This window comes from Peromyscus leucopus, unplaced genomic scaffold, assembly GCF_004664715.2.
Source record: "Peromyscus leucopus breed LL Stock unplaced genomic scaffold, UCI_PerLeu_2.1 scaffold_298, whole genome shotgun sequence".
In the NCBI taxonomy this organism is placed as follows: domain Eukaryota; kingdom Metazoa; phylum Chordata; class Mammalia; order Rodentia; family Cricetidae; genus Peromyscus; species Peromyscus leucopus.
Window position 1 is genome coordinate 257,288 of NW_023505176.1, and position 17,670 is coordinate 274,957.

General features: G+C 43.9%; 1 pseudogene; it reads right to left on the reverse strand.

Annotated features, from left to right (window-relative positions):
- LOC114695752 overlaps positions 1–2,261 on the reverse strand; it is a 70,010-nt pseudogene extending 67,749 nt beyond the window's left edge.
- Positions 2,262–17,670: the final 15,409 nt, after the last annotated feature.

Below are 17,670 nucleotides of genomic sequence, written 5' to 3' on the forward strand. Positions count from 1 at the left end.
TGCTCAAGGCTTGCATCAAGCTTCATGTAAAGGTTAACTCACAAGCAGAATGGAAGTTCACTTGTAGTATACAGCCTATTATAAAATCTTCCATAGCTTCGCTCTCTGAATTCATGAAATTAGATGGAGACAGAGAAGAAATTCCCTTTAAAACTGAGCAGAAAATATGATTTACAGTATCAACTGTTATTTGCCAAGTGGCCGGTTCAAAGGTGCCACCAAGGATGACAGCGCCATCTAAATTTTTTTTTGATTGCTCCAACAGTGGTCCATATGTTCAAAAATAGGTGAGGACCCACACCCCAACAAGTTAGACCATGCTCTGTCACCAACATCAAATGGAAGAAAATGCCAATGCTCTGCCTCCCCCAAAGAAACACAACTCCCTGAACTGCTGAACACCATCAGCCAACCCCCCCAGAGTGGGTATTTTAAGTATTCTATCAGGAAATCATGATAAGTACTAGCGGTTCCTCTAGGCCTCAGCAGCAGCCTTAGGTGTAAGCGAACTCAGCCCTTGATACTCAAAAAAATAATGTTGATGTCATTAGGAGGCTACTGATTCTTTGCACTCCGGACAAGTCATTCTTGATCCGCAACGCATTTCCTCCCCAGCTCCCAAATAAAGAGCTCTGCAGACAGAGAGCCCCCGGGTACCCCCTTCTCCTGTACCTCCAGAGGCTGCTGCTTTCTCCACCTCCGGCTCTGAGGAGCGGGCTCCAGAAGGTCCGGGCAATTCCGTGCCCGGGGAAGTGCTTGTTTTGCCAGTGCACGGTAGCTCTGTCCAGCTGCTTCCTTTCCCAGTTTGCCCGAAAAGAAGCACTACAGGGTACCCGGGGACCCAGGAGGGAGCCGGGGTGGCGATGTCGCCGCGGCTGCCGCCTCTGGTATGTCAGGGGCCGGGATTGTATTTCGAAAGATCCGCCATTTTCACCTCGTCATCACCATCACAGCTCAGCAGCTTCCCCCGACAGCCGAGCCCCGGCCGCCGCCGCCGCCGCTGCCGCCGCCGCCGCCGCCAGTCACCTCCCCCTTCCTCCTGCTCCCGCCCCGGCCCGCCTCCCGAGCAGCACACACCCACATATCCGGGGAAACCTCCCGCCCGCCCCGCCAACCTTCAAACGCGCACCGGAGGTTCTAGGGCTCACCGGCGAGCCGAGCCAGAGCCAGACCTAGCACCCAGGACCAGACACCCAGCTCCCGCGGGCCTGCAGGAACGCCAACGGGAGTCGTGATACCTGCGAGATTCCAAGTCCTAGATATCTGTTAAGAGGGCAAGCCCAAGCGGAATCTGACACAAAACAGAAAAGACCCCAAACTCTTTCATTTCCAGAAAAACACTTGAGATGGCAGACCGTGTTTTGTGTACATTTCGGAGACGGAGACCTTTAACGTCACTCAGCAACTTTGGCACTCTTCTCCACCCCAGAACTACTTTGACAGTACAGCTATTTCCATATGCGTGTCTGACTCTCGGGCACCCCTTAATTACAGGTGCTGATCCTACCATGTTTTGTTTTGCTCTGCTTTTAATTTTTAAGAATAGAGTTCTGAACTATTCCCCTCTCCACTTAACTTGGGCCATTTCTGTCCATGAACAACACCATTACGTCGTTGGTTTAAGTTGTACAAGTGCCACTAAATTTACAGTGTATTGAATTAAAGTGATTAATTCCAACTGTGGAGACATGAACGAAACCTGAATGATCGCCTTCTAACATACAGAAAACACAGCTCTTCGCTAGAATCCCTTGCCAAATGGTTTTAGGATCTAAGTTTCCAAATTAAGAACCATCTGCTGCTGATACACTTGTTCAATGCAATGAAAATAAACAGCTTGCTTTAGAACAAGATTCCGGAATGACCTATCCACCCCTTCCAGTTCCTCTCCTCGTTTAGTTTAATAAGTAGCCAAAAGAGGATACAAGGAATGCTTAATCAACTAAGGAATAAGAACACATAAGCTGCAAGGCTTCTTAATGGGACCAGCATTCTCCAAAAATTAGCGGTTTAATTTCAGAAAGTCTTAATAATTGCCAATTCAAAAGCTGTATTCTTTTATCATTCAGCTACAACATAAGCTCTAAAATTGAATCTCAGGGTTGTGAACAGGGCTATTCTACTGTCTTAAGTTTACCTAAGAATAAGGTAGAAGCAGAAGCCATTTCATTTCCTACCTTGTTTGAATGACAACTCCATATAAAAGTCAGCAGGCTCTGGCTTACTCAAGCGCTGTCTCCCACCCACTCCCGGCGCGTTTTTATACACAGCCCGCTAGAGGCTGTTAAAGGGTCCAGTGCCTTCATCTTTCAACTTTATTCCCCCACCAACAGCCGGGTCTACCGGCACTCGGATGGTTGTTACCGTTGCTTGGCCAGGCTGAGTCCCAGCCCGCTCCCTTCCCCCGTGCACCGCGGGACATTATGACATTTGGCTGGTGGGCTTCGCGAGGGAAACGGACACACACCCGAGGAGTCCATAAAAGGGGCGTAGGAAGAACGCGGCGGCGGGCAGCAGCGAAAGGAGGCGCTGGTACGAAATGACACAGCAGCAAAACCGGTTCCCAAGCCCGGGGCCGGTGCTGCTTCCCGGGCCGCGCCGAGAGCCTGTCAACAGCCGCGGGCCCTTCCTCCCGAGCGCGGAGCGGGCGGCGCCGACCCCGCGAGTGACAGCCGCGCTCTCGGGCGCCAGGCGGCTCGCGGCCGCGCCCCGACGACCCTCCGCCCGCCGCGGCCCACCGGCCCAGCTGCCCGGGGAGCCGGCCGGCCGGCGCTCCCGGCTCGCGCCACCTCCCCGCGGGCCCGGCGCCGGTCCCCGCCGCTCAGCCCCGGCTCTCCGGAGCTGACACTCACCCGAGCCGGCGGCGCCGCCGCTCCTTCTCGCGCCGCGCTCCCGGGCTCCCAGCAGCCGCGGCGGCGGCGGCGCCTCCGAAACACAGACCCGGGTTTGTTCAAAATCACGCGCCCAGCGCCATTCCACCGCCGCATCCCATAATACGCCGGGGCGCCCCGCCCGCCCGCCCGCGCGCCGCCCCGCCCCGCCGCCCCTGCGCCGCCCGCCCCCGCCGGCAGCCGCCGCCCCGCCCCTTCCGCGCGCCGCCCCGCCCCCTGGCAACCCGAGCCGCGTCATTGCGCAAGGCTGGTGGGAGCGCGCTCGGGCTCCACGTGACTCCTCCTGGGGCCTCCGTCAAGGCGAAGGCCCGGAGCGGGGACCCCGCAGGTTCACGCTCCCGGCTTCGGTGACAAGACCACACAGTAGGTGCGGTTTCCAGCGCGCCCCGGGGCCGCTTGGGGATGAGCTTGAGTGAGGCGGGAGTCGACATCCTTTCTCGAATGCCAATCTCTTCAGGGTTTAGACATGAATTTTGGGAGGAGCGCCAAAATGCTCCTGGAGAGGAGCAGGCAGAGTTAAACTTACTTTGAAAGGGAGTTTTTGATATTTCGATTTGCAAGACAGTCCACATCTTATACGAATACAGCATGGATTCTTTTGTATTCAATCATTGTGGAATATCGTTTAAGAGGTGTTGCATTCGTTTTATGCTGTGGAACATTTGTTTAACGATGCAAAGTCGTGATGCATTCTTTACGGTGCTTTGCATTGGTTTAACTCTGTGAAGCTGTGTTACTTTGCCTGTCTAAAGCACGTGACTGGGTAATAAAGAGCTGAATGGCCAATAGTAGGCAGGAGAGAGAAATGGGGGGCTGGAAGGCAGAGAGAATAAATGAATAAGACAGGAGATGATCAGGAGAAGGGGAGGAGAGGAGAATGCCGGGCAGCCAACCAGTCAGCTATGGAGTAAGAAGAAAGAAAAGTATAAGTGGAATAGAGAAAGATAAAAGCCAGAATAAAGGTAAATGGGATATTTAGAAAAGCTGGTTAGAAAGCCAACTAAGGCCAGGCATTCATAAGTAAGAATAATTCTGTGTATTTATTTGGGAGCTGGATATTGGCCACAACGGCAAAGAGTTTTTAAAAAAAAAACTACAAATGATCTTTCTTCATCTCTGGATATTTATTGAATCAAGAATAAAAAAGCCTCGAAGTATTCTGCAAGCTAATCTGTCCAGACAAGAATACACAGAAGAAGAACAGAAACCTGAGTGTGGAATGTATACTGTGAAGTGCGTCGCTAAATGGACCATGGAAGCATGCGGTAGCATGAGTACTGCGGAACAGCATGGAGGCCGTGAGAAGTTATTTAAGCTATACTTTAAACACATATTCCTGATTTTTAAGTTCTGGTACCTTTTTTATCCACTAACTCCTATGTAACGTGTTTATTTTTCCATCTACAGAATAAAATAACTTCCAGGATTAGACAAGCATAATACATAGAATTCTTGCTAAGTGTGTGAGCAGATACAGAGATACTGGCTGAACGTGTAGGCTATAACCACGCTTCAGCAAGCCCACGGATGAAATTAGCATAGGCTTAGAGAGAATTCTCAACAGTGACAATGTTGGAGAATAACACGGGGTTTATTGGGGATCAGTATTGTGAACTAGCTTATAGAGAACTTGAGAATAGCCAGAAATCCTGTCAAGAGAACTAGCGTACTGTGGGGCATCTCTGAAGGAAAGGGCAGAGATGGAGTTCCAAATTTGGCTGACTTTCAGGAGAAATCCACCACCCACAAGCACACTCGAGCCTGATAGAAGAATTCTGAGTCCTTCATCCACAGGGGTAGCACAATTCTGATATCACTATAAAAAAGCACCTAAAGATTAGGGAAACATTTCTGGTTTTACTGTGATTTGTACAAAGACTAAAGTGACCATTACAATTCTATCAGTGTACCAATTGGTAGTAAAAATAGCGCACACCATGACAAAGTATTTAGTCTATGTGGAGAATGATAGTCTTCCATGAGTCAATAGACTGGTGCAATTATTATAAAGGAAAACCATGATATTTGGGGTGCATTATGTAACACTATCAGCAAATATGCTGATTATACAATTATTTTTTTTTTTTCTGAGCGAGGACCGAAACCATGGCTTGTGCTTACTAGGCAAGCGTGTACACTGAGCAATACCCTAACCCCTATTACAGTTCTAGAAGAGCTGAGAGAGCTTCCATGGTTAGGACCAGATACTGTTCTTGCAGAAGACCCATAATTCCCATCACCCATATAGGTGGCCTACAACTACGTATAACTACAGCTCCAGGGAATCCAACATCTTGGCCTCCAAGGGCACATGCTCATGCCGTACAACCACAAACACACACAGATATACACATAATTAAAATAAACTTAAAAATAAGTAATGAAATTATAAGATAAGAATCAAGCTTTTAGCTGGGCTGGGTGGCACAACCCATATCCTAGCTTCTTGGAGCTGAGGCGGATTAATTAGTGAGACACCACCCTGTCACACACGAGAGACAAGTTTCTTCTTGGATCAAGACTACAGTTAAGCCAGGCAGCGTGGTGCATGACCTTTAATCCAGCACTCGGGGCAGAGCCAGGTGTGATCTGTGAGTTCGAGGCCATTTCCGTTATTACAAGAATATCTTACCAAGACTTAATTAAGCCTGCTGGTGATACACAACCTTTAACACAGAATTGTGGAGGCAAAGGCAGGCAGATCTCTGTGAGTCTAAAGCAACCTGAACGCCAGAGCTACACAGTGAGACCTGTCTCTAACGACAAACAAAAAGTACTTCATAATAAGTAGAGATGTGGGGCTGGTGGGACAGCTCAGGGTGGGCTGCTTACTACAAGCATAAAGTCTAAGCTCGACCCTAGGACCCGCAAGGAAGGAGAGACCCAGCTCTCTCAGGTGTCCTCAGAATATGCACGTGTTTTGTGGCATACACATGCCCCACAAATTAATAAATGTAAAATTTTAATGTAGAGATATAACAGCTATTTAATATTTCCATAGTGACTAAGCTAAAAATTTAAGTGAGAAATATAATATTGTAGAGACTAATAGTATTTATTAAAAATAATCATAAATAGCTCGGTTCGTTGGTGTCTGATCCACTGGCTGGCCTGAAATCCCGCCTGCATTTGTAGCTGTGAGGATCAGCAGCCACTGTCCATGGAGGGCTCGGTGTCCTCACCCCAGTGCTTGGGTTTCTGAGTTTGTTTTTCAATGTTTTTCTTTGCAGTTTTGTGGTTTACTTAAACACAAATAAAGCATGCAGGTGGACCATGTATTCATTCCCTCCGCTGCACAGCCCACCGTTGGAATTGGTGATTTTGGTGGCCAACGCACTCATCTTTCTATGGTGCTTTGCAATTTTGGGGGAAACATTGTAAGCGATCTTCAATTTTTTAGAAAAGAAAAACAACTGATGCTGAGGAACTTATGAGTGCTTAGGGAGTATGCTACCCTGAGCTAAGCCTCAGGTCCAACTGAAAGCAATTCTGAGGAAAATAGAATAGAAAAATAAATAAATAAAGCAGAACTATATGTAAGCATGGGTAGGATTATTAGAAAACAAAATTAAATAAATGCTGTAGTAGAAATTATTTTAAGTTGTATTACTTTTGTTTATATTAATTTGTTTTAACTCTGTGAAACTGTGTACTGTGCCTGTGTAAAACCTGATGGCTAATGAAGAATTGAATGGCTAATAGCAAGGCAGGAGAAAGAATAGGCGGGGCTATCAGGCAGAGAGATATATAGAAGGAGGAACTGGGATTGGGAATCTAAGATGTAGGAGCCAGAGAAGGAGAGGACTCCAGGGGCCAGCTACACAGCAAGCCAAGAGTAGAGTAGATTTACAGAAGGTAGAGAATGGGAAAGCCAAGGCAAAAGGTAGATGGATAATTTAAGATAAGGAAAGCTGGCTAGAAATGAAGCAAACTAAGGCGGTCATTCATACACAATATAATAAGCCTCTATTGTAATTTATTTGGAAGCTGGGTGGCAGACCCCAAGAAAGAGTAAAAACGAACAAATTATTACTGATACCTATTTTGTACAGATGTATACTAGTCACAAGTATGAGTTAATAAAATGTCTTACACAGTCAGTTTCCAAAAGATTATCAAGAATGTCCTTGGTGGCAGCGGTGGTGGACACACCTTTATCCCAGCACTCGGGAGCAGAGGCAGGTGGATCTCTGTGAGTTCGAGGCAGCTGGCTACAGAGCGAGTTCCAGGACAGGTCCAAAGCACATAGCAAAACCTGTCTCGGGGGTGGGGGAGTAATGTCCATGGCTTGTGACGCCCTGTCTGAAGTCCAAGAAGTCTCTAAGAGCAGTCAACAGGAACTGCTACCTTCCATTTTTTTTGAAACAGGCTCTTGATTGTGTAGCCCTAGGCTTGCCTTGGATTGGTGCTGTCTCACTGCTCAGCTCCCAGCTGCTGGGATTATAGGTATGTGCTCCGTGGCCAGCTTAGCATATTACCCTCTTTAAACAACACCGATAATCCTTATTAACAAATTTTTTAAAGACTGGAAGATTTCTGGAAGCTTATGACAAACTCATTTAGTGGGAAATTGGCTCAATGTGACATAAATTATATATTTTTTTCAAGACAGAGTTTCTTGGTGTAGCTTGGCTATCCTGGAACTCACTCTGTAAACCAGGATGGCTCCACCTCAGAGATCCTTTGCCTCTGCTTCCCAGTGCTGGATTAAAGGCATGGGCCACCTGCCTGGCCAAATCTGGATTTCTAAGAAAAACTACATTCATATGTGAAGGAGAAATATACATTATGAATTCTCTTTATAGGTTGATGTTGGAAGGCCTGCTGTTTTAAGTGGCAGTTCACCATGTCTGGACGGCTCTCCGAGCTAGGCACAAACAGAAGACTCCTCCTGCAGGTGCTCCTACTCTCTGCCTGACCTTCTCTGGAAGCTCCTGAGTTGGATGCCTGACTTAAGTGTGACCTTTGACACAGGTCCTGTCAATGCTCTCCCCTGCTCCATGTGATATTGGGTGTCCCCATCTGTACAATGGGACCCTGCTGCCAAATGCAAAGGAAGCATACATATATGAGCACCTATCAGGTGATGTCCCCACTGCTGTACCATCCTATATATTCCCCTCGCTCTGGGATGAGGTTGAGCTGTCTCACTGAAGCTGACTCCTGGAAGGCTCTTTCTGTTGTACTCACAACCCTACAAAGCCCTGCAAGCTGCCTCTGCTCCCTTTGTCCTCTCAGACTGGCGGCCAACGGACCGTGAGGAAAAGGGAGACCCCACAGTGGAGATATGGAAAGATTTTTTTTGGGGGGGGGACATGCTCATAATATGTAGCCCTGGCTGGCCTGGAACTCCTTATGCAGATCAGGCTGAGCTCAAACTCAACAATTCTGCCTGCCTTTGTCTCCCTGGTACTGGGATTAAAGGGGTGTGCTACCACACCTGCCTGGAAAAGGTATCTTATCTTAAGAAATTATGGTGAAGAATACAGGTCACTAAGAAGATAAATCTAAACAGCTCAATAAATGGTTATCTGGAAAAAAAGGACAGAAAACAGAACAGTGAAAATTAAATGCTTTTAGGAAATGTCTGTCCCTCAAATATAGACTTAGACCTGTCTGTGTTCCAGGCAGGATGGATGAAAAAGGACACACCTAAGTGTGTCCTGGGTAAGTCTTACGAACAGAAGCGCTTTCTGATGTTAGAACACAGAAGTTGCTAAGATGTGGGAAGAGAAGGGACTGGTGAGAGGCAGCACAGCACTGGGACTGGGTGGCTACAAAACTGGAAAGTTGCATTGAGTAGTCAGGGTGACAGACATGCATGGACATGCAAACCTTCACAAGCACGTGTCTCGTAGACATCCTGTTAGGGATCAATAAGAGTGAATGCCAAAATAAGAGTGACAACTGTGTGCTGGCTGGCCAGTTTTATGTCAACGACACAAGCTAAAGTCATCTGAAAGGAAGGAACCTCCATGAGAAAATGCTTCCATAAGATCCAGCTGTAGGGCACTTTCTTAATTAGTGATCAATTAGGGAGGGCCCAGCCCATTGTGGGGTGCCATCCTAGGCTGGTGGTGCTGGGTTTTATAAGGAGACTGAGCAAGCCTCAAGGAACAAGCCAGTAAGCAGCACCTCTGTGTGGCCTCTGCATCAGCTCCCGGCTCCAGGTTCCTGCCCTGCTTGATAAAGTTCCTGCTGTCATTATGGAATTCTAGAGCTTGAGGCCTAGAGAATCGTGTGAGGCTACGTGGGGCCTCACCTCACAGATAGACCACGTGTTGCAACTACTTTCTTCAAATTGAAACATTATTTCTTAAATGTAGGCTGCTTAAGGCCCAAAAAGTAAATGAAACTTACAAATCTCAGGAAATAAATAAAATTCTTGGGTCTCAGGAAGCTCCTGAAACTTACAAGATTCACAAGGCCCCTCCCTCAAGATTTTATACAGCAACAGTTGCTTGGGAAAGAAGACTCTGAGGCCAGCTGAGCTGCATCTGGGGTGTGCAGGAGTGGATGCAGCTTTTGTAGATTTTCTGCAATGTTGTTGTGAACTTTAGATAATGAAGTTGCCTCCCAGTCACACACACACACACACACACACACACACACACACACACAAGCACAAATAACAAAAATAGCAAAGATAAATCTTTAAATCTAAGAGACAGAATTTTGGTGTCTAGAAAGAAGGAAGTGACAGAGCCTTGTGTTGAATACCAGAGAATGTTTACTAGTGAGCGAGTGTTAGAAGATGGATAGTAATCCATAAAACTGAAATGACAGTCCAGTTTTTCGCATTTCACTGATTTTGTGAATGTGTGCCTGGGAAGCCAGAGGACACTTTCAGTGGTAGACTGTCTCCTTCCACCTTGGGGACCAGTGATTGACTTCAGATCATCAGGCTTGGCAGCAAATGCCTTTACCTGATGAATCATATCACCAGCCAGCAAACTTTTTTTTTAATCTTAAATATACTTCCATACTACCAAAATGGATAAGAAAATGATATGGGACTGACTGTAATAACATAGTAAGACTTACATGAGAGGCAGGACTTGGAAAATAATTTAAAATGTCACTTTAGAGTTAAAGATTAGTGTTGAGGATACAGCCAAGACTTAGCTACTTGCCCCACATATGCAAGGCCATTTTCAGATTGCTAGCACTGAAAAAAAAGTTAAGGTTAAACCTGAAGAAAACCAAGAGTAAGTAACAAAGCAAGTAATACAAAAGAGAAATGGTAAGGGCTGGAGAGAGAACTCAGTAAGAGAGCATGCTTCTCCTGCAAAGGACATGAATGAGTTCAGGTCCCAGTACTCACAGTGAACTCAGACAGTTCACAGCCACGAGTAAATCCAGCTATAGACTCTGCACACCTGTACACATATATATATATCCTTGAGAGACTTTGAAGAAAAGTGGAAAGATAAAGAACTAACCTAGATGATAATAGTTTTCTGAAGAAAGAAACTCAAAGAGTCAGGCATAGTGGCATATGTCTGTAATCAGTCCGAGCATTTGGGAGCCAGAGGCAGGAGGATTGAAAGTTCAAGTCTAGCCCCGGGTGTATAACCAGAGTCTGCGAAACAAATCAACCCACAAACAAAACAATCCAAAGCCAAAGTCACCAAAGAAACCTTGTTTTGACACATTGTCTAGCAAAATTCCTGGACTTCAGAGGAAAAGAGCCTGTGACCATTTAAGGAGAAAAGTAAACAAGTGACAATAAATTAGACCCTCATCAGATATTTTCCAGGAAGAAAATATCTTCAGATTTTCAACAAAAGTGTATCAGTTTATAGTACCTAACACATGTGACTTTCAAATAGATAAGACACTAGCTATAACAACATCCAAGAACATGGAAAAATATATTTCCCCATGAGTCTTTCTGAGAACTCTATTAAAGAACTAGTCTCAGGCTGGAGAGATGGCTTAGTGGTTAAGAGCACTGGCTGCTCTCCAGAGAACTGGGGTTCAAGTCTCAGTACCCACATGGCAGCTCACAACTGTCTGTGACTACATTTCCACCACCTTCTTCGGGGCTCTGCAGACACCAGGCACACAGGGAGTGCACAGACATACATGCAGGAAAAGCACCTATGCACATAAAATAAATAAAGAACTTGATTCAGAAAACTAAAATGACTAGAGATACCAATATATGAGCTGATGGTAAGCATTAAATATGTACCACTTGTAGACATATGAATACATACAAGTCAGAAGGAAGAAAGTACCTGGGCATGATGGGTGGTAAGTACTGTAATCCCAACACTCAAGAGACTGAGGTAAGAGTTGCTGCTAGTTCAGGACCAGAATGAATTACACAGCAAGACCGTTTAAAACAAAAATGAAGAACAGACAGTTCATAGTAGTAGCTATAATTCAGTTTTAAATGGGAACCTGGGAGCAGTAATGCTAGTCTGTTCTCCTAGCCACTCGGGTGTTTGTGAGAGCCAGTGAGCACCAAGGAAATGGGGAGGGGAGGTTGCAGGAAAGTATTTCACTCTTTAAAATTATACTTACTGTAGCAGGCTTTCTCAGACCACCAACCCCCAATCATGACATGGAGACTTGTTAGTAGTCATGAATGCTCGGTGTTGTCTTATGCTTGTCTCACTAGCTCTTATAACTTAATTTAACCTGTTTCTCGTCATCTACGTTTTGCTTAGGGCTTTTAACCTTTCTTTCATTCTGTATGTCCTACTTTTCTGCTTCCTCCGTGTCTGTCTGGCTGGCCCCTGCCTCGCTGGCCAGCATCTGGCTGCTCCCTGGGGTCCCTTTCTCTTATTCCCCTTCTCTTTTCTCTCTGTCTGCCAGCCCCACCTATCCCTCCTCAGCCTAGCTATTGGCCATTCAGCTTTTTTAGACCAATCAGGTGCCTTAGGCAGGCAAGGTTGAAAACAGCCACACATCTTTACATTTGAACAATAACTTACAATTTCTTTTTAGATTGATATATTTTTATTTTATGTATGTGGTTGTTTATATGCATGTGCATACAGTGTGGAGATCAGAAGAGGGCATCAGATCACCTGGAACTGGAGTTACAGGTATTTGTTAGCTGCCAAATGGGTGCTGGGACCCAAACCTTGGTCCTCTTCAAGAAGAAGTGCTCTGAACCACTCAGCCAAAGCCCCAGCCCGATTTATTTATCTTATGTGTGTATGTGTGAGAGTATGCACATGCATGGTTTTCAGTTTCACCATGTGTGTCCCTGAAATTGAACTCAGGTCATCAGACTTAGCAGCAAGCTCCCTTACCTGCTGAGGCATCCACTGCCCCTCAGTAGTTCTCTTAATATTTCTGTAGTAGTATTAGTATTTTCTTGGAGGCTTTTGGAAGCCTAGTGTGAGGCAAATATAATGAGTGATTATGGGATATCCTGAATCTCGGTTTCCTAATATACTTGTTAACTGGGACTCTGGCTGTGAAATATAGAAGATACTGGTGTAACCCTGACAAGGTTAGGATTGGAAGTATCTGTATGAACTCATGCATTATTTCACCTTTAAAATACATGTTTTCTAGTTCTGTCCAAGGAAAAGGACAAAATCACTAATACACAGAAAGAGAATCCCTAGCATTCTGGCTGTCATCAAAAATGGTTGTGGGATATTCTGTGTGTGTTCTGACAAATAAAGCTTGCCTGGAGATCAGAGGGCAGAGTTAGCCACTAGGTAACCATAGAGGCCATCAGTGGTGGCACACACTTTAATCCTAGCACTTGGGAGGAAGAAGCAGGAAGATCATGAGTTCAAGGCCACCTGGCAAACACCAGATTGAACCAGTCTAAACGAAAATAGAGCCGGGCAATGGTGGATTACACCTTTTAATCCAGCACTAGGAGGATCATGCTTTGATCCCAGCACTTTCGAGGAGGAAACAGGAATATAAAGCTTATCAGTTTGATAATTCTTGGTTTATTTATAAAATAGTTGTTATGAGTGCCAAGATACAGGCCTTAGAAAAACTTATTAAAACAGATCATAGAGATAATACAGACACAGACAGAGAAATTTAAAGGAGAACAACCTCAGCATTACATTATAAAATTAGAGTGGAACAGCCCAAGGTTTTCAAAACCAACCTTAATTTATCCAGTCACCACAAAGGAACTGTCAAATGACGGATATCCCAAGGCTTGTAAGGGCTGACTGGACTTCTGTGGAAATGTTACATTTGAGGAGATTTAAGGAAGCAATGGTCTCATATAGTGTACATTCACCTTTTGTGAAGCAGATGTTAAAATTCATGGTCAACTAGTAACAGAATTGTCCGGCAAGACTGGAGAGACTTGGTCACAGCAATATTGGAACCTAGTCTTGAATTACAGTGGAGGACTTGGAGGAAAGATGAGACTACGACCATTGAACAATGAAGTAGGGCTAGAGGTATGGAAATCTCTGAAGACGAACTTCTTGGAGAGGGTGATTATGCTGATGTACAAAGACAGTCTCTATATGAGGGTTACACTCTGGAACTATACTGTGCAGCAACTTTGAATGCTTGGGACAGAATTGAAGAAGTTGGAAAGAGAACTGGTCATTTACTAAAGTTATACAGGGTCCAAAAGAAACTTTCACTGATTTCTTACAAAGATTGACTTCAGCTGTAAATAGAATGAATATCAAATAGAATATCAAATGCAGAAGCTAGACAAATAATAATTGAATCTCTGGCTTTTGAAAATGCTAATCCACAATGCAAAAGGGAAATTGGGCCTTTAAAGGCAAAATCAGCACCCATAGAGGAATGGATCTCAGATACAGTCAATATTGAATCTCATAACCATGGTGATGCTTGAATAGAAGAGGTGATTTCCAAGAGGCTTGAAGAAAAATCAAATGTAGGTGTTTTAATTGTGGCAAAAAGGTCACCTAAAAAGGGATTGTAGACAGGGCATTCCTAGAAACAATGTTTTTTCTAGGAATAATCCAAACAGAAGGCCCTTCCCTTCTGGAGTATGCAAATACTGACATTGGACCAATAAATGCAGATCAACAAAGGACAGACAGGGTAACCCTTTTCCATTGGGAAATGTCTTGTAGGCCACCATGTCAAATTTGGTTCAGTCATTCACTGTGGGGGGAATTTTCTTCCTAGAGTAATTAAAGGACTTAATGTATCAACCAGCATGACATTCAATCTAAACTAACTTATAAGACTAACAAATGCTTTTCATTTAATAAGATATAACTTACCAAAAGAGAAACTCCCCAAAATTGGGGTTGGGGCAGGGTTTTGTTTTTGTCTTTCCAGGAGAATGAAGGCATCCAACTAAGGAATCTGAAGAGTACTGGATAAATGAGACATCTGAAGAAAAAGGATGAATCATCCAGAGAATATGTGCCAAGGAAAGGAGTAGATTGGCCTATTGATAAAATTTCATAAATCTTTCTAAATATTTATTTCTGATATTCTCTACAGACACATAATGCAAATGGTCTTTTTGTAGTCCCAGTTCAATTAAAAATAAAGCTGGCTTTGGAGTTGGAGCATGGCTCTCTCCTTCTCTAAACCCAGTATTTGTTAAAAAGAAAATTCAGAGTCTCGATTTCATATCAGAAGAGTCACCTGGTATGAGACAGAAGAAAACCAAAATTGGGACCATCATTATCACAAATCTCTTATCCTTCAAATTTATTTTGATTCTTTAAAACTTTTCTTAAGGTACAGTACTATCTAAAATTTAAACTTACCATTTTGATATTAATAATGTTTAAGTTTTCTACAGCGAAAGATAAACTTTCCTAACAGTGAACTCTGAAGTCTCCAAAAAGATGATGGGACCCTATAATAACGATTCTAACTTGACTATGATAATACCACTAAGCTGACAAATACCACCTAAAGAGTAGCTTTGGACTACAAACTACTGCACAGGACAATTTCAAGGTGGCTGGCTGAGATGGTCCAGCCTTACAGACTACTCTAGCCAGGACTTGAGGCAAGCCCTGCATTTTCCATTACACAGAGACTGGACAACAATGATACAGCTAGCTTTCCCAGGACTTGAAAATTAACTCAATTTTTTTCAGGGTCCCCTAAATATACCATCACCCCCAGACAGCAGGAAGTAATTTTTAAGAACATGACACACACATTCCCAAGAGGTGGGTTGGGTGATTTTTGGTTGTTTAGTGGGTTATGGATATTTCTTATCATTTAGGAGGGTTGGTTACAAATTGTTTTTGGTAATGATCAGGCAAATAGCTGAACAAAGGAGATTAGATTCAGGGACATCATTCTAAAAAGAAAGAGGAGGGCTGGAGAGACGGCTCAGCATTTAAGAGCACTGGCTGATCTTCCAGAGGACCTGGGTTCAATTCCAGCACCCACATGGCAGCTTACAAACTGCCTGTAACTCTACCTCCAGGGGATTCGACACCCTCACACAAACATACATGTAGGCAAAACATCAATGTACATAAAATAAGAATAAATAAATCATTAAGAAAAAATCCAAAACAAAAAACAAAAGGTCTCTCTTGTTCAAATAGAACCTTTATTGATTTAAAAAATAAATAAAAAGAATGGGGAGATATAGACATAGAATAAAAAGGTAGTTATTGAATCTACTTTTAACCAAAAGCAACTACTAGTTTTAAATATTTTACTTTGATATTATTATGTATATATTTGTATATTGATGCAAATTTAAGGTTATTTTGATTATAACATACTGTATATACATTTCTACTCTTCTTCAAGGTATTGTACCTATACAGCTCATCTAACAATGTAAATGTAAATTTTTAGTCCTTGAAAGTTATTATTACAACTATTTAGGATAATAAAGAAATGCTGGTGAGTAGTTAGTCACCTACAAGTCAAACTTGTAGTCATGTTAGGTATGTTTTCAAGGTCAAACAGAGATATATTTTAGATATACTGGTGATCTTCAAACACTTCAGAGATCTACAGAATATGGTATTTAAGATGTTTAATAACATAGGTTCTTTTTTAAAAATGACAATGAGACACGTCTGCTCCTGGCAGTACTGATCTACTTCAAGAAGATGATGAGCATCGAAGAAACTCCATATGGAATTTACTTTCTTTGTGGCAAAAGTTAGCCACTGGGCAAAAAGCACTCTTGCCTCGACTGCTGACAGTATGCTGTCCAAATTGGACAAACAGGACATAAAAGAAAGTGACTGCCGAACTTTGCTAAGACAAGATGGACAGCCCTTCAAAAATCCTGCTTCACAGATAAGTCTGTCAGATGTGCTAGACCTGTATGTTGAAGATGAATGCCCCAACATTGTGGAGGAACCTTGGGTGACTATCCAGGCCCACAGCTGTTTCTGTCATTTCTCACATTTTTGGTAGTTGCTTGCTTGTACTTCCTGCTTACTCTTGTAATATTATTTCCTTCTCTGGTCTCTGATAGAGTTGAAGACTAGATAGTTATAGTCATAATTATAATATTCTTAGTTAGCAAATTTAGAAAAATCACAAAAGAGGTGTAAAGTGTATAAGTTTGAGAGACATCAAAAGATAGGTTGGTAATGCAAGTTAGGATAGAAGGTGAATTAGGTACAAGACTTTGGACTCACCAAGATAGGGTAGAAATTGGAGTATTTTCTCTAAATTTGTCAAATGCAATGGACTAGACATTGTTAATGTAATTATTGCCTGTATATATTTGTATATAGTTATTGTACTTATTGCATATAATTTTTCTTATATTAGTTATAACATTTTATTTTAGACAAAAGAGGGAAATGTGATGATGTTTTGTTTGTGCTCTACCAAAGCTTACCTGAAGGAGAGTGGAGCTAGCCATTAGTTAACCATAGAGAGGACTGGGGTTCAATTCCCAGCACCCACATGGTAGTTCACAACTGTCTGTAACCCCTGTTCCAGGGCATCCAACACCCTCCCACAAACAGACATGTTAGTTTCCTGCCTCCGCCAAAGCAGCTATGACATCACCTATGGCCAAGTGCCTTTCCACCCTTAGCTATGTGACATGTGCACCCATAGAAGTGCCCCCCAGGTGCTCGCTCTCTTGCCTCTTCTCCTTCCTTCCTCTCTCTTCCTCTCTTTTCTCCTTGTCTCTCTGTCTGTCTGTCTGCCTGCCTCTCATATGTCCCCACTCTGACATGGCCTTTAGCTCTTTCACCCCCCCCAATAAACCTCTTGCACGAACTCTGGAGTGTTTGCTTAGTGGCGTGCCTTGGCAGGGCCCGCCGAGAGGTGCCCACTTCACCTTTCTTTTTTTTATTCTTTCAATACATGCAGGCAAACTACCAATGTACGTAAAATACAAATAAATTATTTAAAAAACAAGAATGCATTGGCTATGGCTCAGGAAACAGCTCAGTTGGGTGCCTGTGAGGACCTGAGTTGACACGCTGGACCCCAACCCCTGTAACAGCTGCCCACGGCAGGACACATGGTGCGCTATGTAAACCCCGTCCTGGGCTGTGGTAGGTGGATCCTCCAATGAACGAATGTGTGTGCTCACACACACACACATGCGCGCGCGCGCGCGCGCGCACACACACACACACACACACACACACACACACACACACACACACAGTAGATTGCCCAGCTAGGAGTCGTGTCATGTGCATATAATTCCAGCTGTTAGGGAGTAAAGGCCAGAGGATCAAAAACCTCAAGATCATCCTCAGCTACATACAAATTCCAGGCCAGCCTGAGCTACATGAAACCTAACTCAAACAACAACACCAACAAAGAATATATTGGTGTTAGGGAGTTTAATGGGTAAGATGCCTGTCATTCAAACATGAGGACC